The following is a 15,785-nucleotide window of genomic DNA, read 5'->3' on the forward strand; positions in this document are numbered from 1 at the left end:
GATTGAAAAGTAAAGATTGCAAAATAAACGGCGACAGAAATAGCACGTTGGCGGGAGATTAATATGATGGAGAATAGACCCGGGGGCCATAGGTTTCACTAGTGGCTTCTCTCAAGATAACATAAGTATTACGGTGGGTGAACAAATTACTGTCGAGCAATTGATAGAAAAGTGCATAGTTATGAGAATATCTAGGCATGATCATGTATATAGGCATCACGTCCGTGACAAGTAGACCAAAATGATTCTGCATCTACTACTATTACTCCACACATCGACCGCTATCCAGCATGCATCTAGAGTATTAAGTTCATAAGAACAGAGTAACGCATTAGGCAAGATGACATGATGTAGAGGGATAAACTCAAGCAATATGATATAAACCCCATCTTTTATCCTCGATGGCAACAATACAATACGTGTCGTTTCCCCTACTTTCACTGGGATCAAGCAACGCAAGATTGAACCCAAAGCTAAGCACTTCTCCCATTGCAAGCAAGATCAATATAGTAGGCCAAACCAAACTGATAATTCGAAGAGACTTGCAAAGATAACAAATCATACATAAAAGAATTCAGAGGAGATTCAAATATTGTTCATAGATAATCTTGATCATAAACCCACAATTCATCGGATCTCGACAAACACACCGCAAAAAGAGTTACATCAGATAGATCTCCAAGAAGATCGAGGAGAACTTTGTATTGAGATCCAAAGAGAGAGAAGAAGCCATCTAGCTAATAACTATGGACCCGAAGGTCTGTGGTAAACTACTCACACATCATCGGAGAGGCTATGGTGTTGATGTAGAAGCCCTCCATGATCGATTCCCCCTCCGGCCGAGCACCGGAAAAGGCACCAAGATGGGATCTCACGGGTACAGAAGGTTGCGGTGGTGGAAATAGGGTTTCGTGGTGCTCCTGGATGTTTTCAGGGTATATGGGTATATATAGGAGGAAGAAGTAGGTCGGTGGAGCTGCGAGGGGCCCACGAGGGTGGGGGCGCGTCCAGGGGGCAGGCGCGCCTCCCTGCCTCATGGCTTCCTCGCTTCTTTCTTGACGTCCACTCCAAGTCCTCTGGATCATGTTTGTTCCAAAAATAACCTTCCCGAAGGTTCCATTCCGTTTGATATTCCTTTTCTGGAAACACTGAAATAGGCAAAAAAATAGCAATTTGCACTGGGCCTTCGGTTAATAGGTGTCCCAAAAATAATATAAAAGTGCTTAGTAAAGCCCATTAAACATCCAAAACAGATAATATAATAGCATGGAACAATCAAAAGTTATAGATACGTTGGAGACGTATCACATCACGAAGAGATCAAGTGCTTGAAGCTTGCCGTCCATTGTGGTGACAATGGACGTGTGAAGATGTGCCGAAGAGTGGCTCGCCCATAGGGGAGCAATCATCTAGTCTTCATCGAGCCAACACAATCAAGAAAGGTGGTCCAACTTGAGGGAGTCAAGATCGTCATTATATAGCTCAAGTGGACTTCATGCAAGGCAAAGGTTTTCCCTTGATAGGTCTTATATTTTACCGATCTCATGGTGGTAGTTGGGAGACCGGGTTATAGGATCGATTGCCGTACTATCAAGGGGGGCTCTCGATGAGTAGCTTGATCGTATCATTTGTAGAGAGCTCAAACCATTACATCCTTGCATCATCTTTCTTGGTTCTTGTTTGCTTCTCTTTGTGAGATTTGGAGCTTATGGTCATCTTCTTGACAAGCTTGAGTTCATCGAAAACGAAGTTCACATGCTTCTTCTATTGCGTTAGAGGCAATAATAAAGTATTATATATTTCCTTATATCATGATAAATGTTTATTATTCATGCTAGAATTGTATTAACCGAAAAATAATACATGTGTGAATACATAGACAAACAGAGTGTCACTAGTATGCCTCTACTTGACTAGCTCGTTAATCAAAGATGGTTATGTTTCCTAGCCATAGACATGAGTTTTCATTTGATTAGCGAGATCACCTCATTAGGAGAATGACGTGATTGACTTGACCCATTCCGTTAGCTTAGCACCGGATCGTTTAGTATGTTGCTATTGCTTTCTTCATGACTTATACATGTTCCTCTAACTATGAGATTATGCAACTCCCGTTTACCGGAGGAACACTTTGTGTGCTACCAAACGTCACAACGTAAATGGGTGATTATAAAGGTGCTCTACAGGTGTCTCCAAAGGTACTTGTTGGGTTGGCGTATTTCGAGATTAGGATTTGTCACTCCGATTGTCGGAGAGGTATCTCTGGGCCCACTCGGTAATGCACATCACTATAAGCCTTGCAAGCATTGTGACTAATGAGTTAGTTGCGGGATGATGTATTACGGAACGAGTAAAGAGACTTGCCGGTAACGAGATTGAACTAGGTATCGAGATACCGACGATCGAATCCCGGGCAAGTAACATACCGATGACAAAGGGAACAACGTATGTTGTTATGCGGTCTGACCGATAAAGATCTTCGTAGAATATGTGGGAGCCAATATGGGCATCCAGGTCCCGCTATTGGTTATTGACCGGAGAGGTGTCTCGGTCATGTCTACATAGTTCTCGAACCCGAAGGGTCCGCACGCTTAACGTTACGATGACAGTTTTATTGAGTTTTGATGTACCGAAGGAGTTCGGAGTCCCGGATGAGATCGGGGACATGACGAGGAGTCTCGAAATGGCCGAGACGTAAAGATCGATATATTGGACGACTATATTCGGACTTCGGAAAGGTCCCGAGTGATTCGGGTATTTTTCGGAGTACCGGAGAGTTACGGGAATTCGTATTGGGCCTTAATGGGCCATACGGGAAAGGAGGGAAAGACCTCAAAGGGTAGCCGCACCCCTCCCCATGGGCTAGTCCGAATTGGACTAGGGAGGGGGCACCCCCTTCCTTCTTTCTCCTTCCCCCTTCCCTTCTCCTACTCCCACAAGGAAAGGAGGAGTCCTACTCCCGGTGGGAGTAGGACTCCCCCCTTGGGCGCGCCACCTCCCCTTGGCCGGCCCTCTTCCCCTTGCTCCTTTATATACGGGGGCAGGGGGCACCCCATAGACACACTTGATATACGATATTTTAGCCGTGTGCGGTGCCCCCCTCCACCATATTACACCTCGATAATACCGTTGCGGAGCTTAGGCGAAGCCCTGCGTCGGTGGAACATCATCATCGTCACCACACCGTCGTGCTGACGAAACTCTCCCTCAACACTCGGCTGGATCGGAGTTTGAGGGACGTCATCGAGCTGAACGTGTGTAGAACTCGGAGGTGCCGTGCGTTCGGTACTTGATCGGTCGGATCGTGAAGACGTACAACTACATCAACCGCGTTGTGATAACGCTTCCGCTGTCGGTCTACGAGGGTACGTGGACAACACTCTCCCCTCTCGTTGCTATGCATCACCATGATCTTGCATGTGCGTAGGAATTTTTTTGAAATTACTACGTTACCCAACAGTGGCATCCGAGCCTGGTTTATGCGTTGATGCTATGCACGAATAGAACACAAGTGAGTTGTGGGCGATATAAGTCATACTGCTTACCAGCATGTCATACTTTGGTTCAGCGGTATTGTGAGATGAAGCGGCCCGGACCGACACTACGCGTACGCTTACGCGAGACTGGTTTCACCGTTGTGAGCACTCGTTGCTTAAAGGTGACTGGCGGGTGTCTGTCTCTCTCACTTTAGTTGAACCGAGTGTGGCTACGCCCGGTCCTTGCGAAGGTTAAAACAACACCAACTTGACAAACTATCATTGTGGTTTTGATGCATAGGTAAGAACGGTTTTTGCTAAGCCCGTAGCAGCCACGTAAAACTTGCAACAACAAAGTAGAGGACGTCTAACTTGTTTTTGCAGGGCATGTTGTGATGTGATATGGTCAAGACATGATGTGATATAATTTGTTGTATGAGATGATCATGTTTTGTAACCGAGTTATCGGCAACTGGCAGGAGCCATATGGTTGTCGCTTTATTGTATGAAATGCAATCGCCATGTAATAGTTTTACTTTATCACTAAGCGGTAGCAATAGTCGTAAAAGCAATTAGTTGGCGAGACGACAACGATACTACGATGGAGATCAAGGTGTCGCGCCGGTAACGATGGTGATCATGACGGTGCTTCAGAGATGGAGATCACGAACACGGTGCTTCGGAGATGGAGATCACGAACACGGTACTTCGGAGATGGAGATCACGAACACGGTGCTTCGGAGATGGAGATCACAAGCACAAGATGATGATGGCCATATCATATCACTTATATTGATTGCATGTGATGTTAATCCTTTATGCATCTTATCTTGCTTTGATTGATGGTAGCATTATAAGATGATCTCTCACTAAAATTTCAAGATAAAAGTGTTCTCCCTGAGTATGCACCGTTGCGAAAGTTCTTCGTGCTGAGACACCACGTGATGATCGGATGTGATAGGCTCTACGTTCAAATACAACGGGTGCAAAATAGTTGCACACGCGGAATACTCAGGTTAAACTTGACGAGCCTAGCATATACAGATATGGCCTCGGAACACAGAGACCGAAAGGTCGAGCGTGAATCATATAGTAGATATGATCAACATAGTGATGTTCACCATTGAAACTACTCCATCTCACGTGATGATCGGACATGGTTTAGTTGATTTGGATCACGTAATCACTTAGATGATGAGAGGGATGTCTATCTAAGTGGGAGTTCTTAAGTAATATGTTTAATTGAACTTAAATTTATCATGAACTTAGTCCTGATAGTATTGTGCAAATTATGTTGTAGATCAATAGCTCGCGTTGTTGCTTCCCTGTTTATTTTTGATATGTTCCTAGAGAAAAATTATGTTGAAAGATGCTAGTAGCAAAGATGCGGATTGGATCCGTGATCTGAGGATTATCCTCATTGCTGCACAGAAAAATTATGTCCTTGATGCACCGCTAGGTGACAGACCTATTGCAGGAGCAGATGCAGACGTTATGAACGTTTGGCTAGCTCAATATGATGACTACTTGATAGTTTAGTGCACCATGCTTAACAGCTTAGAATCGGGACTTCAAAGACGTTTTGAACGTCATGGAACATATAAGATGTTCCAGGAGTTGAAGTTAATATTTCAAGCAAATACCCGAGTTGAGAGATATGAAGTCTTCAACAAGTTCTATAGCTAAAAGATGGAGGAGAATCGCTCAACTAGTGAGTATTTGCTCAGATTGTCTGGGTACTACAATCGCTTGAATCAAGTGGGAGTTAATCTTCCAGATAAAATAGTGATTGACAGAATTCTCTAGTCACCATCACCAAGTTAGTAGAACTTCGTGATGAACTATAGTATGCAAGGGATGACGAAAGTAATTCCCGAGCTCTTCGTGATGCTGAAATCGACGAAGGTATAAATCAAGAAAAACATCAAGTGTTGATGGTTCACGAGACCACTAGTTTCAAGAAAAGGGCAAAGGGAAGAAGGGGAACTTCAAGAAGAACGGCAAGCAAGTTGCTGCTCAAGTGAAGAAACCTAAGTCTGGTCCTAAGCCTGAGACTAAGTGCTTCTACTGCAAAGGGACTGGTCACTGGAAGCGGAACTACCCCAACTATTTGGTGGATAAGAAGGATGGCAAAGTGAACAAAGGTATATTGGATATACATGTTATTGATGTGTACTTTACTAGTGTTTATAGCAACCCCTCGGTATTTGATACTGGTTTAGTTGCTAAGAGTAGTAACTCGAAACGGGAGTTGCAGAATAAACAGAGACTAGTAAAAGGCGAGGTGACGATGTGTGTTGGAAGTAGTTCCAAGATTGATATGATCATCATCGCACACTCCCTGTACTTTCGGGATTAGTGTTGAAACTAAATAAGTGTTATTTGGTGTTTGCGTTGAGCATGAATATGATTTGATCATGTTTTTTGCAATACGGTTATTCATTTAAGTTAGAGAACAATTGTTGTTCTGTTTACATGAATAAAAACCTTCTATGGTCATACACACCAACGAAAATGGTTTGTTGGATCTCGATCATAGTGATACACATAATCATAATATTGAAGCCAAAAGATGCAAAGTTAATAATGATAGTGCAACTTATTTGTGGCACTGCCGTTTAGGTCATATTGGTGTAAAGCGCATGAAGAAACTCCATACTGATGGGATTTTGGAATCACTTGATTATGAATCACTTGATGCTTGCGATCCGTGCCTCATGGGCAAGATGACTAAAACGCCGTTCTCTGGAACTATGGAAAGAGCAACAGATTTGTTGGAAATCATACATACAGATGTATGTGGCCCGATGAATATTGAGGCTCATAGCAGGTATCATTATTTTCTGACCTTCACAGATGATTTGAGCAGATATGGGTATATCTACTTAATGAGACAGAAGTCTAAAACATTTGAAAAGTTCATATAATTTCAGAGTGAAGCGAAAATCATCGTAACAAAAAAATAAAGTTTCTACGATTTGATCGTGGAGAAGAGTATTTTAGTTACGAGTTTGGCCTTCAGTTAAAACAATGTGAAATAGTTTCACTACTCACGCCACCTGGAACACCACGGTGTAATGGTGTGTCCGAACATCGTAACCGTACTTTATTAGATATGGTGCGATATATGATGTCTCTTACCGATCTACCACTATCGTTTTGGGGTATGCATTAGAGACAGCTGCATTCACGTTAAATAGGGCACCATCAAAATCCGTTGAGACGACGCCTTATGAACTGAGGTTTAGCAAGAAACCAAAGTTGTCGTTTCTTAAAATTTTGGGGTTGCGATGCTTATGTGAAAAAGTTTCATCCTGATAAGCTCAAACCCAAATCGGAGAAATGTGTCTTCATAGGATATCCAAAGGAAACAGTTGGGTATACCTTCTATCACAGATCCGAAGGCAAGACATTCGTTGTTTAGTATGGATCCTTTCTAGAGAAGGAGTTTCTCTCGAAAGAAGTGAGTGGGAGGAAAGTAGAACTTGATGAGGTAATTGTACCTGCTCCCTTATTGGAAAGTAGTTCATCGCAGAAACCAGTTTCTGTGACGCCTATACCAATTAGTGAGGAAGTTAATGATGATGATCATGGAACTTCAGATCAAGTTATTACTGAACCTCGTAGGTCAACCAGAGTAAGATCCGCACCAAAGTGGTACGGTAATCCTGTTCTGGAGGTTATGTTACTAGACCATGACGAACCTACGAACTATGAAGAAGCGATGGTGAGCCCAAATTCCGCAAAATGGCTTGAGGCCATGAAATCTGAGATGAGATCCATGTATAAGAACAAAGTATGGACTTTGGTTGACTTGCCCGATGATCAGCAAGCCATAGAAAATAAATGGATATTCAAGAGGAAGACGAACGCTGATAGTAGTGTCACTATCTACAAAGCTAGAATTGTCGCAAAAGGTTTTCGACAAGTTCAAGATGTTGACTACGATGAGAGTTTCTCACTCGTATCTATGCTTAAGTCTGTCCGAATCATGTTAGCAATTGCCGCATTTTATGAAATATGGCAAAGGGATAAACAAAACTGCATTCCTTAATGGATTTATTAAAGAAGAGTTGTATATGATGCAACCAGAAGGTTTTGTCAATCCTAAAGGTGCTAACAAAATATGCAAGCTCCAGCGATCCATCAATGGACTGGTGCAAGCATCTCGGAGTTGGAATATACGCTTTGATAAGTTGATCAAAGCATATAGTTGTATACAGACTTGCGGTGAAGCCTGTATTTACAAAAGTGAGTGGGAGCACTACAGCATTTCTGATAAGTATATGTGAATGACATATTGTTAATCAGAAATAATGTAGAATTATTCTGCAAGCATAAAGGAGTGTTTGAAAGGAGTTTTTCAAAGATAGACCTCGGTGAAGCTGCTTACATATTGAGCATCAAGATCTATAGAGATAGATGAAGACGCTTGATAAGTTTTTCAATGAGTACATACCTTAACAAGATTTTGAAGTAGTTCAAAATAGAACAGTCAAAGAAAGAGTCCTTGCCTGTGTTACAAGGTGTGAAATTGAGTAAAGACTCAAAGCCCGACCACGGCAGAAGATAGAAAGAGAATGAAAGTCATTCCCTATGCCTTGGCCATAGGTTCTATAAAGTATGCCATGCTGTGTACCAGATCTATTGTATACCCTACACTGATTTTGGCAAGGGAGTACAATAGTGATCTAGGAGTAGATCACTGGACAGCGGTCAAAATTATCCTTAGTGGAATAAGGAAATGTTTCTCGATTATGGAAGTGACAAAAGGTTTGTCGTAAAGGGTTACGTCGATGCAAGTTTTGACACTAAATCTAGATGACTCTAAGTCTCGGTCTAGATACATATTGAAAGTGGGAGCAATTAGCTAGAGTAGCTCCGTGCAGAGCATTGTAGACATAGGAATTTGCAAAATCCTTACGGATCTGAATGTGACAGACCCGTTGACTAAAATTATCTCACAATCAAAACATGATCACACCTTAGTACTCTTTGGGTGTTAATCACATAGCGATGTGAACTAGATTATTGACTCTAGTAAACCCTTTGAGTGTTGGTCACATAGAGATGTGAACTATGGGTGTTAATCACATGGTGATGTGAATTATTGATGTTAAATCACATGGCGATGTGAACTAGATTATTGACTCTAGTGTAAGTGGGAGACTGAAGGAAATATGCCCTAGAGGCAATAATAAAGTATTATATATTTCCTTCTATCATGATAAATGTTTATTATTCATGCTAGAATTGTATTAACCGGAAAATAATACATGTGTGAATACATAGACAAACAGAGTGTCACTAGTATGCCTCTACTTGACTAGCTCGTTAATCAAAGATGGTTATGTTTCCTAACCATAGACATGAGTTTTCATTTGATTAACAAGATCACCTCATTAGGAGAATGACGTGATTGACTTGACCCATTCCGTTAGCTTAGCACCCGATCGTTTAGTATGTTGCTATTGCTTTCTTCATGACTTATACATGTTCCTCCAACTATGAGATTATGCAACTCCCGTTTACCGGAGGAACACTTTGTGTGCTACCAAACGTCACAACGTAAATGGGTGATTATAAAGGTGCTCTACAGGTGTCTCCAAAGGTACTTGTTGGGTTGGCGTATTTCGAGATTAGGATTTGTCACTCCGATTGTCGGAGAGGTATCTCTGGGCCCACTCGGTAATGCACATCACTATAAGCCTTGCAAGCATTGTGACTAATGAGTTAGTTGCGGGATGATGTATTACGGAACGAGTAAAGAGACTTGCCGGTAACGAGATTGAACTAGGTATTGAGATACCGAGGATCGAATCCCGGGCAAGTAACATACCGATGACAAAGGGAACAACGTATGTTGTTATGCGGTCTGACCGATAAAGATCTTCGTAGAATATGTGGGAGCCAATATGGGCATCCAGGTCCCGCTATTGGTTATTGACCGGAGAGGTGTCTCGGTCATGTCTACATAGTTCTCGAACCCGAAGGGTCCGCACGCTTAACGTTACGATGACAGTTTTATTGAGTTTTGATGTACCGAAGGAGTTCGGAGTCCCGGATGAGATCGGGGACATGACGAGGAGTCTCAAAATGGCCGAGACGTAAAGATCGATATATTGGACGACTATATTCGGACTTCGGAAAGGTTCCGAGTGATTCGGGTATTTTTCGGAGTACTGGAGAGTTACGGGAATTCGTATTGGGCCTTAATGGGCCATACGGGAAAGGAGGGAAAGACCTCAAAGGGTAGCCGCACCCCTCCCCATGGGCTAGTCCGAATTGGACTAGGGAGGGGGGCGCCCCCTTCCTTCTTTCTCCTTCCCCCTTCCCTTCTCCTACTCCCACAAGGAAAGGAGGAGTCCTACTCCCGGTGGGACTAGGACTCCCCCCTTGGGCGCGCCACCTCCCCTTGGCCGGCCCTCTTCCCCTTGCTCCTTTATATACGGGGGCAGGGGGGCACCCCATAGACACACTTGATATACGATATTTTAGCGGTGTGCGGTGCCCCCCTCCACCATATTACACCTCGATAATACCGTTGCGGAGCTTAGGCGAAGCCCTGCGTCGGTGGAACATCATCATCGTCACCACGTCGTCGTGCTGACGAAACTCTCCCTCAACACTCGGCTGGATCGGAGTTCGAGGGACATCATCGAGCTGAACGTGTGTAGAACTCGGAGGTGCCGTGCGTTCGGTACTTGATCGGTCGGATCGTGAAGACGTACGACTACATCAACCGCGTTGTGATAACGCTTTCGCTGTCGGTCTACGAGGGTACGTGGACAACACTCTCCCCTCTCGTTGCTATGCATCACCATGATCTTGCGTGTGCGTAGGAAATTTTTTGAAATTACTACGTTACCCAACATAAAAGGGGGTCTTCTTCCCCAATGAACCTTATCCTTTAAGCTCGTGTTCTTCCCCCATTGTTGACCTTCTTCGAGCTTGCTATCTCTCAATCCCTCCATGGATTCTTGCTAGTTTTGGGGGGAAAAGAGAGAGGAGATCTAGATCCACATTTGCACCAATCACTTTCTCCTCTGTGTGAGGGGAACCCCTTGGATTTAGATCTTGGAGTTCTTGGTGTTCTCCTTCTTGTTCTTCCTCTCATTTCCTCCCTAGCATTAGTTGCTTTGGTGGGATTTGGGAGAGAAGGACTTGGGCACTCCGTGTGCCCTTGCCATTGCATTTGGTGCATCGGTTTGAGTTCTCCATGGTGATACGTGGAAGTTACAAGTTGAGAAGCTTATTACTCTTGGGTGCTTGGTGCCCTTGAGCTTGTTCCTCTTGGGTGCTTGGGTGCCCTAGATGGTTGGTGGTGTTCGGAGCTCAATCATTGTGGTGTAAAGCTCTGGGCAAGCATCGGGGTCTCCAATTAGGTTGTGGAGACCGTCCCGAGCAATTTGACGGGTACCGGTGACCGCCACCAAGGGTTGCCAAAGTGTACGGGTTCGGTGACCGCCCCCAAGGGTTGCCATTTGTACGGGTTCGGTGGCCGCCCTCAAGGGTCCCTTAGTGGAATCACGGCATCTTGCATTGTGCGAGGGCGTGAGGAGATTACGGTGGCCCTAGTGGCTTCTTGGGGAGCATTGTGCCTCCACACCACTCCAAACGGAGATTAGCATCCGCAAGGGTGTGAACTTCGGGATACATCGTCATCTCCGCGTGCCTCGGTTATCTCTTACCTGAGCCCTTTACTTATGCACTTTACTTTGTGATAGCCATATTGTTTTGTGTCATATATCTTGCTATCACATAGTTGTTTATCTTGCTTAGTATAAGTTGTTGGTGCACATAGGTGAGCCTAGTTGTTGTAGGCTTTGTGCTTGACAAATTAACCACTAGGTTTCTTCCGCATTTGTTCAAGCATAAACCGTAATTATTTTAAATCGCCTATTCACCCCCCTCTAGCTAGGCGACATCCACGATCTTTCAATTAGTATCAGAGCCTCGTCTCTCCTTTTAGGGCTTAACCGCCTAGAGAGTAAGGATGTCTACTAGGGGTTTAGGATTCTCTGACACTCTTAGTTTTGATGGCACAAATTTTGATGTTTGGGTAATTCGCATGCTTAATCTCTTTAGGGTCATGGACCCAAATTTAGAGCGAATTGTAGATATGGGTTTTTATCCTCCAAAGGATCCCCAAAGATTATCTTTAGAGGATGAGAAAAACTCTTATCTCAATGCTCAAGCTTCTAATGTGCTTTTCGATGCTTTGAGCAATGTAGTTATATTTCAACTCATGCCGTTCCGGGATGCTCATGAGTTGTGGACAAAGCTTCAAGATAAATATGGTGTGTCCAAGATTTGTGGGGATGATTGTTCTCCCTCCACCTCTGGCCGTGTTGCCTTCTCAACTTCTTCTACTTCACCTACATGTGGATTGCCACAAGGTAATGCTATGGTGAGTAGTGTTGGTCATTACAATGATGATAGTGTGCTTGTTCTTGGTGATCCTTCATCATTATCTTATTGCAATGGTCTTTCTTTGGAATTTAACACTTCGAGCACCTTACATGTTTCACATGCTTGTGTTGATAGTCCTTGCATATCATGTAGAAATTGCTTGCTCAAAGCTCATGATGATATGCTTGCTATGACTTGTTGCCATGATAAAAATATATCTATTTCCTCAAGTTGTTGTGCTAACAATGTAGAGGAAACTCAACACTCCATGGAACAATATGTGGTCTTAAATGGTGCTTCAAGGGATACTACATCATCATCCATTGCTTTATGCCTTATGGCTAAGGCTTCAAAGGTATCTCCTACTTTGAACGCCAATATGTCTCTTGATGATGATGTTAATGCTAATGACGATGAGGATAATTATGAAGAGAATGATAATGTTGCCTCCTTAAAAATTAAGGGGGAAATGGTCTTTAAAGCTCTTCATAAAAATAAAATTGCTCGTTCCAACTTCATGGAAATCATGTCCATTGCCATTGAGGGCAAGAATTATATTGAGGAGTTGGAATCTCATCTTGAGGAGCATGAGGTCACCACTGAGAAAATGGAAGGTCATGAGCGTGATTACGCTAATGAGATTCCTGACCTCTCTCAAGCTCTTGAACTTGAACAAACCACCAAGGAAACTCTTGAGGAGACTTTTTCTCTAGAACTATCTAGAGTGAAGGAATCTCATGATAGAGCTCTTTAGGTGGTCAATGATTTTGAAACTAAAAATGATAAGCTTGAAGTTGCGCATGCTAAACTCCTTGAGGACTTTGGGCACCTTGAAAATGGCTCAAGGGTCATTAAGAGTGAGCTCATCAAACTCACCGAGTCTCATGCACAACTTAAAGCTTCATATTCAAAAGAGCTTGCCAAGTTGCCTTCTCCTCTTGCTATTATTGATGGTGCTTGTGCTACTAACTCTATTACTTGTGAAGCATCCATTTTGAAGGAGAATGTTGAGCTTCGGGCTCAACTTGAGTTGCTATCTAGCAATTATGGGAAATTGGAAGAAATCCATGAAAAGCTCTCAAGCTCTCATGGTGATCTTCTAGTATCCCATAATGTGCTAAAGATATCTCATGAGGCCATTATTGCTAAGGTAACATCTAGTGAGCCTCATGTGGATACCAGCACTACTTCTAGTCAAAATGCTATTTTGCCATGTGCTAGTCCTTGTAATTCATCTACTCACAATGTTGGTACATCTTGTGATGAATTGCTTTCCTTGCCGTGTTGCTCTAACGATGAAGCTTATACTTCCTCTAGTACTTGTGTTGAGACTAACCATGTAGAGGAAATCAAAGAGCTCAAGGCCCAAGTCACTTATTTGAAGAAAGACTTGGAAAAGTGTCATGAAGGGAAATTCACACTCAACAATATCTTGAGTGTGCAAAAATCCCCCAATGACAAAGGTGGACTTGGATTCAACTCCAATAAGAAGAAGAAGTCCAAGAGAAACAAGAAGAAGGGCCAAGAACAACTCAAGAATTCGGCCAAGATTATTTGCTTCAAGTGCAAAGTAGAAAGGCATTATGTTAGATCTTGCCCGTTGATGAAGAAGCCCATTAGTGACAAGCAACAAGGGAAGCGGCCACAAGTTCACTCTCACGCTCAACCTCAAGTTGAATAAAGGCCTCTTCCCAAGAAAACTCAAGCTAATGCTTCTCAAGTTGAGAAATCAAGTGAGAAGAAAGTGAAGAGTAGACGTTGCTACTTATGTCGTGAGAAAGGTCACCTCGCTTCTTCATGCACTAGTGGTAACTTATCCAACCCATTTATTATTGATGATATCTATTCTCTTGGGAAGGATAAGGTTGGCAATGTGTTTTTCAAAGTTGTTGGTACTCAAGGTGGTGTCAAGAAAAGAAACATTTGGGTAGCCAAGCCTATTGTGACTAACCTCTTAGGACCCAACTTGGTTGGGGACCAACAATCTCAAACTTGATCAATAGGTGTTGTCGGAGGACATTGGAGACTTGGCTACATTGTGAAGAATTAAGGGGTCTTCATCATTCGTATTGTCTCAAGCCAAGTCAGTTGGGTTATCAAGTTTCTATACTATATCCAATGTGCCTCCTTCCGGTAACTTGTACATAAATTGCTTACATTGAAAGTTACTTGCCCCTTTGCATGTTTTGGTTTTGTTCCTTGCATGTGTTTGTATATGTTGTGTCTCCAAATTGCTTATCTTGAGTAATCAAGTATGTATGTTGGTTTGTACTTCATGTACATGTGTGTTGTTCATTGATCCTTTGTGCATATTGTTTGTATCTTAGTTGGCTCTTGTGAGAGATTAATGGAATATCCCATTGTGGGGGAGTGATGTGCTTTGTGCACCTCACAATCCTATAAATGTGTGTACATGAGTAATACCATCTAGTATTGATATACAAGATTATCTAGTCGCTATGTGGTATGTCTTCTCATGAGAAATTCAAATTCTAAATAGTCCATCAATTATCTCTTGTTGGATTCCCTTAGTGCCTCTTGTTAAGTTTTTTTTGGTATCACATTATGGGGGATTAATATGCTATGTGCATATTACAAGCCTAGAAAATGTGTTCATTTGAGATATTGTCACCTAGAATTGATATTGTAAATTATCTTGTCCCTAGGTGGCATGTTAGCTCTACAAGTTGCAATTTGCTTGTGTCTGGTGTGAAGATGATGTTGGATATCCTTGCTATCTACCAACGGGAATTATTTCCAAATACTTCTTGTCTTTTGACAATTGGTACTCACTTATGTGTGTAGAAATTATTGATCATCTTCACGTTGGCATTTGCTTCTTATTGCCTTATCTCTTGCCAAGGAATGTATCAACTCCCTTTGTCTTCCATACCAGTTGTGGATCTTGTTAAATTCTTGATCTTGTTTAGTGTTTTCTAGATATAGTGAAAGTGGTGATCCTACCTTGTACATTTTGTATTCAAATGCAAATTCTCTATAATGCACTAGTCTTGGGGGAGCTATCCTATTTTCTATAAAACACTCATCTTGTGATCCTTATCAAGTGTGTGTTGGTGGTAGGCAAGCCGTTTTCTTTTTGGTACTTTGTGCCGTCATGAAACTTTGTAGAGAGCTTGGTTTGTTTGGAACCATCCTCTCTTTTGGGAGTTTGATATCTTTTATTTAGTGTGTATCAATGAATATCTCATTCCTCGATGTATCTGTTATGGATATCCTAAAAGTGATGATTTATTCATTTGGTATCTTTTCTTCACTTAGCATTTCTTTGTCTATTGGTATCGGTTCTTGAAAGTCTTGAGCATGCATATTAAATTCATGTAGTTTCTTTGGCATGCTTTGTTTCTTTGACCCAATATATAGGGGAAACTCCACCAAGTCTCAAATTGGATGAGATGTGCATGAAATTCATTTTCATATCTATATGCACATATTTATGTGGAGTTTGTCCTATGTATTGTTGGTTCTCTAACTCTTTGGTCCCAATGAGTTTGGGTACCATTTTGTTTGTGTTGTTGGTCTAGGAACAATTGGAGATGCATTGGATGCTCGGCTCACTCACAAGGAAGGTGGTGTCACCATGTGCTTATTGGAGTCAAGCTAGGATGCTCAATGAACTACTATATACTACCTTCAATTGGTTTCTTCTACATCCTTCCAATGATATCTCGGTAACAAGTATCTATTCATGCATTCTTTTCTTGCATTCAACCTTGTGTAGGTTGCATCTTGGCATGATATTCATTCCATCTTGTGATACTTGTTTCCTTTCTCAAAGCATCCCAACAATGAACTCTTGTTGCTAGTTGCGATGTCTTTGATGTTCGTGTGGTTGGAATTCATTTATATACAATAAGACCATATCTAGCCGTGTGCTAT

Source organism: Aegilops tauschii, chromosome 2 (genome assembly GCF_002575655.3).
Source record: "Aegilops tauschii subsp. strangulata cultivar AL8/78 chromosome 2, Aet v6.0, whole genome shotgun sequence".
Classification (NCBI taxonomy): Eukaryota; Viridiplantae; Streptophyta; class Magnoliopsida; order Poales; family Poaceae; genus Aegilops; species Aegilops tauschii.